An 11,034-nucleotide genomic window follows, 5' to 3' on the forward strand; every position below is an offset into this window, starting at 1 on the left:
CGGTCGTACGACTTGAGAGACACCTACTGTAGAATTTTTTCAAAACTCGTCTGTTTTTTTCACAATATCTTTTTTAAAAGTAAAGTGTTAACGGTTTTAACTTGGATGAGACTGTCTCAGTCTCAGGTTTGAAGAGATATTAACTTAATAACGGTATAAAATATTAATTCAATTTAGTATGTACTAAGAAATTATTGAATTTGATGTAGATGAACATTTAAGTCTGAGTTAGGATTTTTAGTTCAAGGCTTAGAGACAAATTGCCGAACCTACGTCATTTACAAGGTGAAATAATTTCTCAAATTTAAAATTCTTCTCCATGATGGCAGCACTAAACGACGACCGAAATAAAAACGATATTGCGCAATCACGTGTCCCGAGCTTAGGTACCGAACTTTTCCAATCCATTACAGTCTCATCCAAGCTTAGATAAGACTTCATACTGCTCTTAATGTATAAGGAGGGTTTTTTGTTTGGATGTAGTTTTTTTTGTATTGTATTAATTGTTTTGAAAAAAATCCACTGAACTAAAATTCGGACCCTTAATATGTGGTTAAAATTTCAAAGAGATCCCTGCATTAGTTTTTTTTATAGAAAATAATGTTGCTAAGGGTGGTTTTCATTTCCATAAAAAATTAAGACATTTTGGCAAAAAAAGGGAAATTTTCCCATAGGAATAACATGGGAAATGTTTGCTGTGATGGCCAAATTGACTCGAGCATTTTTTGAAGACTATTTATTCGATAGGTCTGAAAATGGTTTTAAATGAAAGGTTGAACATTAAACTGGTGCCTTTCGAAGTTTTATTGAAAACAATTAATATTAAGTATTACTTTTTGTACTTTTAAGCACATGCTTAAACTTACGACCTTTTATTCTGTTGGACTTACGTGTTTTAGTCCTGGCTAAAATCATAGAGAAACGTACTGTTGGACTTACGCTGTTTTACCTCTAATAGAAAGACTGAGCGAAGATTTTTGTTTAGACAACGCGTGTGGCTGTGTCGAGCTTAAGGCGAATTTTTTAACTTTTCACATAAAAGAAGGGGTTAATTCGTCCTCATTTTATTTTAATTTCGTAAGTTAAACCTTATTATAATTTAATACGAAAGAATTTAAATTTAGGATTTAGCCGATAATTTTTAAATTTACTGATTTCACTAAGCCTTGGTCAAAATTTAAATACAGCTGATTAGCCTGATTGTATGTAGAGAGAGACTAGAGACCAATTGGCCGTGTTACGTGCGTTTTAAGATGTTTCACCTGGTGCCATCGGCCAACGATAGCCGCTAATTAGGTAATTTGTTTAAATTAAATCAATTATGCTATGATTTTATGCTTTGTTTATCTTGTCAACATGGGTAAGAGTAGCGCTAGTTAATTCAGGATACCGTTAACTAATTTGCTCAAATCAGGGTAGAAAACAATGTGCTCTTTAGTACACATGTGCTTTTAGCCGTTACCGCTATTTCCATATCTCCATTGAATTATTAAAAAATGGCATTTCTACCCAAATAATTGAAATATTTAATTAGGTAATGCTTTATGGAAGACCACGCTTACTACAGAACCACCAACGTAACATCTTTGTTTACATTGTAAATTATTAAACACAAGAAATAGCACTGCCGTTAACGGTGATTTTCCAATGAAATAATTAATGACTGCACACCTTATTTGACAGCTGGTACACATTAATAAACTGTAGAGGTAAATTTTACACCTTAACTTAATGATGAAACCTGTGGCTCCGCTAACTAAACGTTGGCGATATTTTTTCAAAGGAAATAATGACAAACAGAACTGTATAGATTCTTTCATTTAATAAGATTTTACATTCGCATTACTTAAATTCAAATTCTACATTAAAGGTAAAAACCATTGCTGTTAATTGAATCTCTAACATATGCTTTCTAAATTTCAACATACCAACGTAGCTCTGGCAATATGAGGTTGAGTTTTTTAAAGTCGTTTATAACGCGATGTTTAATTAAATGATATTAATTTTGGTTTATGTTAAATGTGTAAACAACTGTTCAGTGGTTACATTTCTCATTTCTAATTATTTAAATTCAAAGGGCTGTATTAACTTTTAAAGGTGAAAACAATTGCGGTTCCGATATACGAACATAGCTCTGCTTGTTTGAGGTTGCATTTTTTTAAAGACGTTTATAATACTATTTTGTTTAATCAAATGGTATTAATTTTGGTTTATGTTAAATATGTAACACACTTTAAGTCGCATAGAAGAAGTAATAAACATTTGACAGCTGACTTGGCCAGTCAGAGGTAAACAAATACCGGGCTGCCAGGCTGTCTCTTACAAAACAAAGTTGGCCATTCTCGCTTATGAGAAATGTTTCCTTGTCATATGCATCTATGTTTGGCCTGTTAGGAGTCCCAGGACTCCCGACTGAAGTGAAGATTTCTTTTTCCCGGAGCATAGCCTACTCGATCACGCGCAACACGTCGCAAGCTGCTTGCGCTATAGCGCGAGTCAGGGTGGGAAATAAAGGATTTTTTTTGAACTGGACATTAGGCCAGCGACCCTCCTGACTTGGAATAAATAAACTGGTCCGTGACCATTGACTAGAGCATGTCGTCTGCTAAAGAACGCAAGCTGCATCCGCTATAGCGCGAGTTGCCTTGCGTTGTCGAGTGCGTGATGGGGTGGGCTATGCCCGGAGTCCCAATCCACGAGATTTCAAATACCCACTAGCATAGCCCACTCGATCACGCTCTCTTTTTTTTTTTCTAGTTTTATTATTGACGAGCTAGGGCTATAAATAGCCATACAGCTCCAAGTGGACAAGATTACAAGTTACATAGAAGAAAAACAATGTACATGAAATAGCTGAATAATCCCCAAATCTCTTTTCCCCTGCTAAATATTTTGAAGAGGGCACTTTTTAGGCGTATTAACAATCTTGGATCATCTTTGTGGACGTTTAGGGTAGACCTGATTATTGTGTTTAAGAAGGTTTTAAGCTTAATATCAAACAGACGTTAGTTAATGTTACAAAAAAGTTTGAAATTGACAATCTCGGATCGCCTTTGTAAAGTTTTAAGGATATCTGAATTTCATATTGGGCTTATGAAAATTTTGAGCTAAAGATCAAACGGACATAAAGCAGAATTTTTAAAAATTGTGTAAAATTGTCAATTTTGTCCTATTTGTGGAATTTTTAATGGGGTAAAAAATTGTATTACGTTAATTATAATAACAATGCAAACTTTTTATGATTTAGGTTTTTTTGGAAGTATCATTATAAATAAATGTCTGATTGAGCTAAAGTTATGATCCCCTTTATATATGTTTCTGCTTATGTGCAGAATTTGAAAATGTAAAACAGTTTCTTAACAATCTTAATTAAAATGAAGACTGAAGGAGCAGATATTAATCAAAAATGTCTTGATTAGAATCAAGACCTAAAAAGTATCGATAAGACTGAGGTTATCACTTGACTGAAGGATCAGATATTAATTTTTCTTTTTTATTCAAACTTAAAGGCATGCTTAAGAAAATACAACGTTCCATTACCGTTTTCTGTAGAAATAACTTATTTTACTGGTAATCAATTTCAAAAATGTACTTATCTCGGGTTTTCGGGCACAATTCCATTCCCCCAAAACATTTTATCATTACATTAATTACTTTTGCGAGTTAACATGTCAAAATAAGCTTTAAAACAATAGAAAACTAAAATAGCGGTCTGTTTAGCCATGACCAAAACCTTTGAAAGTTTCAAAAGTTACAACAGGCACCCTTCCGAGACATGTCCTGAACAAAATAGTGCTTAACCCGCTAATAGTACGACCAGGAAGAATTGATGTAAGCTGTAGTTGAAATATCATCATGTGCGACCTGCGGCACTGAATATTCTCTAACCATTGTTAGAAACTAGAGAGAGAAATAGGGGAGTAGCATAACCACGAGTAAAAATCTTACTGTACCTACTGAATTTTCCGCCATTGTTTTAAAATGTTCCACTGCGAAGCATGCCGGGCACAAAAGGGGGGAACCTTTTAAAACTCAATGTCATACACGTACTATCTCAAAAGAAATTAATGTAATGATAAAATGTTTTGGGGGAATGGAATTGTGCCCGAAAACCCGAGATAAGTACATTTTTGAAATTGATTACCAGTAAAATAAGTTATTTCTACAGAAAACGGTAATGGAACGTTGTATTTTCTTAAGCATGCCTTTAAGTTTGAATAAAAAAGAAAAATTAATATCTGATCCTTCAGTCAAGTGATAACCTCAGTCTTATCGATACTTTTTAGGTCTTGATTCTAATCAAGACATTTTTGATTAATTATTAAAATGGATTAATGAGAACAGAACGTTAATTTATTTAAATTAATCAAAAAAAAATTGAATAAGGATGGCGAAATTAATCTTTTTTAGAGATACCAAAATGCCTGTGAAACCGTTTCTTAACGTCAAGGGATAATGAAATGACTGAAAAAACCTTTTCTTAACTTCAAGGGATAACGAAATGGCTGTTCAATCGTAAAAAACTACAATTAATGACATTAACTACCAACGCCATCTGAGTTCAATAGTAATAAATATAGAAAACAAGTTGGGAAAACCAAAATATGACCTCTCCGAGTAGGGGAAAAGACTAGTATACGACTCAATATCGAAATACTAGAGCAACATTTTCTCGCTTTGTTTTGTCTAACGAGGCTTAAGTCATTGAATAGTTTTCTCTACATTGTCAAAATATATAATCATCCGCTAATCCTAGGTTTCAAATCATTTATTACAAATAATATAAGTTCTATGTTAAATTTTATTCTCTGATGCATACCACAAACCCGATAACGATTATCCCTTTCACTGATCTAATTGCTACCATGATGCTTTCTTCTATTATAAAATCTAAATCTGATTATTTAAACGTGTATTTAACTTTCGGTTCACTCTGAACCGTTAATGTCCCTTCATTACAGACACGATAATCAAAACCCAAAGTTTACTCCACCTCAGGTCTCAATTATTTACTCTTTGGTTCACTAAGCCTATTGCGGATCAAACTTGATTTACCCGATAGAATCCAGGCCTTGGCTTTCTTCTTGAAATAACTAAACCAAGGATTATTCTATACACAGATTAGTATAGCTTAAGTAATATATAAACAGCCATTTCAAATAATAATATTAAAAAACATCCTTGGAATATCAAAATGAAACAGAGCTTTAAAGCTACAAAAGTACTAAATGCATCATAATTACGAAAAAGAATTCCACATATTCACTTTATATTATGGAAAAAGTGAATATTAAGGTTCTGTAGGATTTCTTAACACATCAAAACAACGCGAACTGCTAACTCGGCGCACTAGTGTGACAACGGACAGACACACACAGACAAAAAAATAGACTACTTTTAAACTCTTTCCGTATTAATTTTGAATTGAGAAAAGAGATTATCTTAAATATTAAAATACATATAATTAATATTTAATATTTTCTTCGTTAGTTGTTCGCCTTATTGAGCGTTACATCGTTTTGATAAAGAACAATTAAACATTCTTGAGAGACTTGACTAATATTGGCGTTTGAAATGAAGCATACGCCGGTTGCTTCACCTTACTAAAATAGGTAGTATATAAGGGTGTCGAACTACAGTTAAAAGCAAGAACAACCGCAATTGCGTGAACCTTGGAGGAAGACCCCTCCAATGGAAGGCTAGACGTTTCTCGTAACCCTAGCCGATCGCCGCGTATGTCTTAACCTTAAGGATGATGGTGGTGTTAGAAGCCAGGTGTACAGACTGGTGTCCATGTGGGACGGACAAAAACAAAGACCAGAAGATGGTGGTGTTAGAAGCCAGGTGTACAGACTGGTGACCATGTGGGATGGACAAAAACAAAGACCAGAAGATGCTGGTGTTAGAAGCCAGGTGTACAAACTGGTGTCCATGTGGGATGGACAAAAACAAAGACCAGAAGATGGTGGTGTTAGAAGCCAGGTGTACAGACTGGTGGTGTCCATGTGGAATGGACAAAGACTAGAAGGTGGTGGTGTTTAGAAGCCAGTAAGTACAGACTGGTGTCCATGTGGAATGGGCGAAAGACTAGAAGATGGTGGTGTTTAGAACCCAGTAAGTACAAACTGGTGTCCATGTGGAATGGGCGAAAGACTAGAAGATGGTGGTGTTTAGAAGCCAGTAAGTTCAGACTGGTGTCCATGTGGGGTGGACAAATGAACAGAGTTGTTAGACAGGCAATGGAGTAATAGCCTGTAAGTGGAATACAATTTCCGGGACTGTATATGCGGTCTGGAAATTGAATACACGTTTGCTCCGATTTGCAAACTGCGAACGCGGTCACGTGGGTGTAACAACGGACAGACACACAGACACACAGACACGTCGAAATTAGAACCTCTCCGTGACATACGTCACTCGGAGAGGTAAAAACCTAAAATCAACTGGATTGGAGATGTCACTAACGAAATACAAGGCACCTCATTAACTCTCTGAACTAAACTGAAGATTCTACAATAGCAAATCACTACCCTTTTAAAAAGCATCTTTAAGTATATTAGGAGTAATTTAACAAACTCCCCTTCCCTTTTTTTATACCTTAAAAAAATATAATATTAAAGCACATGCTTACTATAAAAAAGGTTACTCATAGTTATTTTTGTCACGGTTATTTAAGATATAAATGAATTAAAAACTTTCGTTTACGGAGATATCCAACGTGATTTTATTAAAACATTTAAAATTTCTTAGAGACGTTTCGGGCCGCGGCTCGTCATTCAGTCTGTTGAACTTAATTTCGTTCATGTTAATATACTACTCTACTCTAGGTTATTTTTTAGAAATTTTTTAAGGGGAAGTATAACATTTGGTCGCTAGAGGGAATACCATAAGGGTGCCGCGTGTTTTTTTTTAATTACTAACAATGTATAATTATATTATTTATCTATTATTTTTTATAAGTTTGTCCACATTCCAATTATTATTAAGTACATAACCTGCCTCTAAGTTAAAAGTTAGGTTTAAATTTTTTAATGTAGACACTTTCGGTAATCTTACGTTTATAGTAGTGTGTTTCTTTAGCTAAGATCGTTGTAAGAGAGGGTGCAGCCAGTATGGAGTAATTCAAGATGGCGGCCACTCAAGGGGGAGGAGTCGGGTTTTCCCGATCTCCTCTTTTTACCTGTCAGTATTTGATTGATTGTATAGGCTTATAACAAAAGATGGTTTTGTAGGAATAAAGACCATAATATAAAGTAAAAAAGTTATTTTATTTTCTTTAAAAGTATAGGTTCTAATAAAAAAGATATTTTTTCAATTTTCATTTTAAAATGTATTTGATTTAATCTAAAATAATTCCTTCTTTTTCTTTGATATTCAAGGCGTTAAGTTGTTTTCTAACGTAGAGTTCCAAAACTAATCTTTCGAGATCTTTAGTTTTGACTTTAAAGGTATGATAAGTTTCTTCCGTGTTTTCTTGAGGTTTTTCAGGCGTTTTTTCGTCGGTCTTGACTTTTATATTTTTGGTGTACGTCTCGGTTTCGTCAATGGTAAAGGGTATGTTTTTAGTAGGCCCACCTTGGATAAAATTACACTAAGGGAAATGTTTTAAATGTTCTTCGTAAGGATTATCGGTCGCTTTCCACGCTAGCAAAATCCCATTACATTCGAAACATTGTACTAGATCATCGGTATGTAACGAATAAAACCCCCTCTGCTTAAAGCTTTTTTATAGTTTTCATCTTGAGGCCAGGAGTAAAAAGAGTGATATCTTTGCAGCTCGGAGTTCATGATGCTGAATGAATATGATGATAGCATTATCTGAGTTATATCCCCTTAAATTTACTACCCCCCTTTTTTACCCCCCCCCCTTTCCTTAATATATGAAATAAAAGAAAACAGTATTAAAAAAAGGTGACACATTTTTTTTTAAAAATACAAAAGAGATTACAAAGAGTATTTTCTAACAAAAGGATTAAGTTAATCTTTACGGGCGCGCTTCAACATGTTTGTAACAATGACGTCATTTTTCAAGCAATCTCGTCCAAACTGTCTCATGAATGATTTGTGGCTCTTTCTTTTTGTTCTTTGTATTATATACATAATACAATATAGTCCGCATGTCGAACTTGACAAGTTTTGAAGTCTTCTTTTGTTAAAGGACCATTTTCTTGAATTTCTTTTAACAAATTCTTTAATCGAGGGGAGAAAGTTCCCTAAAGCCAGTGAGTCAAAATAATAACCCCTTCTGTTTCCATCAAAGTAAATGCTTACCCAGTGGGACCCGTCTTTATAGTGATTGTCTAAATTTATTATAATGGATGAAGGAAACTTGTCAATTTTTTCGGGAAATAAATCACTTGGGTAAACACCTAGGAAATGTGGCGTGAATCGTAGAAAGCGTGTTATCTGATCGGCGTTCATTATTTGTTTAACAAACGATTGACACGTTTCTATTTTTATCTATTTGTAACAAAGCCTGGAATTCGGCTAATACGATACAACTAAGAGTAGTGGGTGTGGGTTTTTCAAATCCCAATTCTAATCTTAATTGTCCTTGCTTCGTGGGACTCCAATGATTTGAATGACTCGCGTAACCATCAGGTGTTAAGTCTAAACAGTAAATGGCGTAACCCGAGGCAAAGTCGTCCATAGAGATATTGTTCCCCTTGTCATTGTAGTGGCAGTTTGACCCCGAAAATAAAGTGTAATAGCTTCGGACAAATTGCTTTTTACTCTAGTTGGGTCTTAAGGCTCTGGATGGGTATTGTTCGGAATTGATGAATGCTGCTAGATGATTGACATTCCAATGTCCAAAGTCTCATGGGTTACTATCCAATGTTCCATTGTAAGCAGTATGCTTTACAATAGCTACTGTAATCCTTGAGGGCTGGGTACCCAGGTAGATGTTTCCGATTGATGTGTTTAAGATATTAGGCGAAATTGTAAATATTTTAGTTTCCGTTCTAGTGTAACTATATTGGGCTGGTTTAATACTTAAGGCTTGTTCATGAGCAATTAGAATTTTAGGGGCTAATTGCAACTTTAGGACGTATAATATGGCTTCCACGATGGCGGGTTTATAACCAGTGCCTGCCGCGGGAAGTTTACCCATAAGACAAAAATTAGGTTTGCTTCTGTGTAATTTTAATTTCATAGAAACGCCGTTTATCAGATATCGAGGAATATTAAACATGTCTACGTAAAGGCTGGAATACATCTCAACTTCCTCGGATAATGCTGTAAGTTTCTGTCGTTTAACAAAACCCATATTTTCTGTAAGCGAATCCATGCTTCCACTTGTATCTTTGTAAAACAAAGAAGCCCCCAAATGAGATTCTTTAGCCGCCGGACCGTATGACGTCAGAGCCGAAAGCAAAGCCGTGTACGCGTAGTTACTAGCAGCGGGTGTTGTTGCGCAATCGCCCAGCTCCAAATCGACACGCTCAAATTGACTGTGTTGGAAATTATTTACGGGTCCAACCTCGTCAGTGGCTGTTAAAGCGGTTCCATCATCATTTACAATTTTAGTTCTGGTGTACAGCATTGTTAAGGCTGTATCCTAGTATTCGCTACCGCTAGACGTTACTTCAAATTCAATAGGTTGGTCACCTTTCAAGGAAGTCAAAGGTTGATACGGAACCCATTTGGAATTTTCGATGGCCGTTTGAAGGGGAGGGGTGGCGAAAATATCGAAACCCGTGCTGCAAGCTTCAGTCATTTTTAGGGAGAGAAAATATCGCGAACCGTTTTGAATGAAAGTTTACGTTTATCTGATTTAAATTTGTTTGTGTTGGTTTGTTTTATAGATTTCTTTCTCTTTGGTAATTTTTCTTTTTAGCTAGTCTTTTCTTTTGTTTGGCACCCCCTCTACCGTATTGTTGTTGTACATTATCCAACGTTTCGATGAACCTTCTTTTAGCGGAAGTTTTCAGATCCTTTCCAGAGGCGACATCGTTTATAATCTCTGAAGATGTGCCCAGAAGCTGTTTACCAAGGAACTTTGCCCCTTTAATTAAGAAAGGTGATACGTATCTTCCGAAAGATTTCAAGAAGGACCCTATGCCATGTCCATTTTGTCCGTGTCCGTGTTGTCCCTGTTTGCCGACGTAAAAAGTCAGACCACCGCCTGACATCGCTTGTTGAGTATAATAATCCGTGTAGACACATCTTTTGTTATCTAACGCGTTTGACTTGCGCATCTTAAATGAACTTTACAGTGCAACAGTCCAAACTGAAATAAAGCCGGTTCACCCATGTGATCCTTTATATAAATGCCAATCTCGCTAATATAATGTTTTGACAAAGGGACGTAATGGGGTGAGACAAAAGTAAGGCACACGGTATCCCCGTGTTTCTTGTCTTCGATGGGTATAATACGTAAGAGGGGGGCGTAGATGTTACCGACAATTTCCCCCTCTACCAGGTCGCAATAAATATATAATTGAGATGGTACGTGGTAGTTTAGCCTGGCAGGTCTATCGCTCAAACCTTGTATATTGAGATGGTCTTTGTACCTCAAGATGTCGGCTAATGATTTGTGGGTCTTGAAGATAATTTTTGTATCACCAGAGGCATCGGTTTTTAGTTTTACATGTCCCGTCGTTTCATTAATATGAAATAAAGAAGCTGTTTTTTCGCATACTTTGGAAGTATTGATAGTTTCCACAACGTGGTTTAGTGATTTGTAATGACCAGCCGGTATATTATGCAACTGATAGATTTCGTATCTGGTCAGCTTTCCATCTTTTCGTTCAACCTGGTATTTTAAGTCACATGACTTGGTGTTTTTAGGTTTTTTAAAGTTACCTTCATCCAATGGATCTTCAGGTGTTTTTCTCTTATTGGTTTTGTATATTACATTGTAGAAGCTGTTTGTATATATTATCTCTACTAACGAAATTTCCCACTGTCCTTGTAAATTAATAGGATCCGGTAGTTTAGTGATGTAGCTACCCATAGTGTTATTAGGGTAGATGTCCATACTAGCATCGCTAGGTAGCGTTAAATAGAATTCAGATTTTCTCGACATTTTCG

The 11,034-nt window shown here is 35.6% G+C and overlaps 1 long non-coding RNA gene across 4 annotated transcripts; it reads left to right on the forward strand.

The window, feature by feature from the left end:
- Positions 1–501: 501 nt before the first annotated feature.
- On the forward strand, positions 502–3,293 carry LOC149662712 (uncharacterized). Of its 4 annotated transcripts, XR_016368590.1 has the most exons (5): positions 506–1,077; positions 1,188–1,296; positions 1,535–1,709; positions 1,784–1,870; positions 2,778–3,293. It is a non-coding gene; the product is annotated as an uncharacterized LOC149662712 (long non-coding RNA). The 4 variants fall into 4 exon arrangements; XR_016368589.1 differs by having other exon boundaries at positions 502–1,077; positions 1,535–1,870; XR_016368588.1 differs by having other exon boundaries at positions 636–1,077; positions 1,784–3,293.
- The last annotated feature ends 7,741 nt before the right edge of the window (positions 3,294–11,034 follow it).

Source organism: Phalangium opilio, unplaced genomic scaffold (assembly GCF_054372755.1).
Source record: "Phalangium opilio isolate 3A_F unplaced genomic scaffold, DU_Popi_V2 ptg000063l_1, whole genome shotgun sequence".
Lineage (NCBI taxonomy): Eukaryota > Metazoa > Arthropoda > Arachnida > Opiliones > Phalangiidae > Phalangium > Phalangium opilio.